The sequence below is a fragment of the Coenobita brevimanus genome, chromosome 1 (genome assembly GCF_032717465.1).
Source record: "Coenobita brevimanus isolate Jiangsu-jjx chromosome 1, ASM3271746v2, whole genome shotgun sequence".
In the NCBI taxonomy this organism is placed as follows: domain Eukaryota; kingdom Metazoa; phylum Arthropoda; class Malacostraca; order Decapoda; family Coenobitidae; genus Coenobita; species Coenobita brevimanus.
Genome location: NC_136954.1, coordinates 5,157,455 through 5,160,121, shown reverse-complemented (window position 1 = coordinate 5,160,121; position 2,667 = coordinate 5,157,455). Strand labels below are relative to the sequence as shown.

The following is a 2,667-nucleotide window of genomic DNA, read 5'->3' as shown; positions in this document are numbered from 1 at the left end:
ATTCTATATAGTCTCTCCCTCCCTCTCCTCTTTTCTCTCTCCCTCCCTCTCCTTCTCTTTTCTCTCTCCCTCCCACTCCTTCTCTTTTCTCTCTCCCTCCCTCTCCTTCTCTTTTCTCTCTCCCTCCCTCTCCTTCTCTTTTCTCTCTCCCTCCCACTCCTTCTCTTTTCTCTCTCCCTCCCTCTCCTTCTCTTTTCTCTCTCCCTCCCACTCCTCTTTTCTCTCTCCCTCCCTCTCCTTCTCTTTTCTCTCTCCCTCCCACTCCTTCTCTTTTCTCTCTCCCTCCCTCTCCTTCTCTTTTCTCCCTTCCCTCTTTCCTACCTCCCCTCATCCCCGGGCCATCTGTTCCTCTCTTTCTCAATTTATATGTCTCTCCCTCCTTCCGTTTCCTCCCTTCCCTCTTTCTTATCACCTCCTCTCCTCTCTTAGTTTTATAATCTCTTCCTCCCTCTCCTCCTCTTTCCCTCCTCCTTTCCCCTCCTCCCCTTTCCATCCTCCTTCCCTCTCTTCCTCACCCTGCCCTACTTCCTCATCAATATTGCCTTTAAAATTTACCACTTGATGCTCACCTTCCAATATTCTGTGAGTTGGTGACATCTCCAAGGCTTCTCCAAGGCTTACTCCACCACGCACACAGGCCAGTTCAGGAAGCTCCTTAACACCTCCTTCCAAACGATTTATTTTGCTTACTACACCTTGCTATCCTCTTCTGTGTTAGTTTAATAATTTCAGTATCGCCATACTCTTCATCGGTAACGTACAGAATTATACTAACCGTCCGCATCCAAAAATAAATCGCTACAGAAAAGGTGCTAGGGAGTCTCCTTAAGCGACGGGCCATAGAAAACCATTGAAGAAAATACAGATACATATAAGAAAGAACTGATACATATAAGACAGATGCAAAGGGAAGAAATAATGCTTATAAGGCGGATACAAAAGAGAGAGAGAGAGAGAGAGAGAGAGAGAGTACGACGAAGCTAAAAGAAAAGAAGGAGAATGAGTGAGAGTAAGGTGAAGAAAGGAAGGAAATGAAAAGACTGAGCGAAAGAAAAGAGAACGAAATTAGCCAGAAAACAACAGACAAAAGAAATAAACATTGGAATAACAAGAGGAGGTGTTGGATGACAGTAGAGATAGGAATCATATAAAACTTAGAGAAAAATTATGGAGGAACGTCAAAGAGAAAGCAAATATATACACACTAGATGGACAAGGAAGGAAGCAAGGGAAGAAAATTGAGGGAAAAATAGGCAAGGAATGTGTTGGAGGATGCGATGCAGGAATGGAAATAACAAGAAGGTTACGAGAAAATAAGCAAATTTTAGTGTACGTCTAAATTGGAGTCTATTTTTTCTTGCCCTCGCGAAAATCTCTCTCTCTCTCTCTCTCTCGTGTATCTCTCTCTCTCTCTCTCTCTCTCTCTCTCGTGTATGTGTCTACGATTGTATGTGTATTTATGTGTATATAAGTGTATAGATAGGTAGGTAGATAGACAGATGGATGTATAACTCCGTATGTCTTCTGGCTTGCCATCTGTCTGTCTCTCTCTTTTTATTACTTCTTTTGTATTTTGTGTCAGTCTGTCAGTCCCAGCTACCACAGTCACCATCGCATCACCATCAGTATCGACGCCATCATTACTGAAGCACAAAGTCTGTCACCATACCCGTCACCACAAGTGCCTCTGCTATCTTACTCTCGCCATCGACGTAACCCGCACCATTCTGACCATAGCCACCAACAGCATCGACAAAGCTCCCACCATCCTGCTCTTTATTGTTATCATCCTCGCCCCAATTACTGTGATCATTCAGTCGGTAAATGCTGCGAAAGACCACCACCACCACCACCACCGCCGCCGCCGCCGCCGCCGCCACCATCACCACCACGACCACTACTGTACCAACGAGAACAAGGCAGGGTATTGCCACTACCATTACTCTTACAGCTAAACCTACCACCACTGCTGCAACCATTACCATGATCCTGCAACCAGTATTCATTCATTTCATTCATTGCCAGACGCCATGTATCCCAAACGGGGTGGCCAACGGCTTAGAGTTAATTGTTTTACAGGGAGGGGCACTAATCCTCCACCAACCCCACTTGACACGTAGGGATGCCAACAGCATTTGGTGTTCCCAGGCGGTCACCCATCCAAGTACTAACCAGACCCAACGTTGCTTAACTTCGCTGATCGGACGGGAAGCGGTGTACTCAACGTGGTATGACCGTTGACAAAGTATTGCCTGGCATTATTACAGTCGCCTTTATCAGTAACACCAACGACAGTTATCATAACTAATAATTCCTACACCGTGCCTGTTGTTTACCACTTCACCACCACTACCACTATCGCTACTACCTCCACTGTGGCTGCAACCTCCACCACCACTCCTACCACTCTCGTCCCACACACTCTTACCACAGCAGCAAGGAGTACTACCACAGCTCCACTACCGCAACAACCACAATCACCCATTAACCACCATTATTACCACCCTTATTCCAAAACCACAACTACCACAAGTAATTACCCACACACAGCCCTTCAAAATCCAAAAAATATATCTACCACCCCAACCTACCACAACCACCACTACCACAAACAACCACTATCACAAACAACCATTACCACAGCTACCACTACCACAACCACCACTA

At 45.7% G+C, this 2,667-nt stretch overlaps 1 non-coding gene across 1 annotated transcript; it reads right to left on the bottom strand.

Annotated features, from left to right (window-relative positions):
- Positions 1–2,123: 2,123 nt before the first annotated feature.
- LOC145390350 (5S ribosomal RNA) lies at positions 2,124–2,242 on the bottom strand. The gene has a single exon (XR_013895610.1). It is a non-coding gene; the product is annotated as a 5S ribosomal RNA (ribosomal RNA).
- Positions 2,243–2,667: the final 425 nt, after the last annotated feature.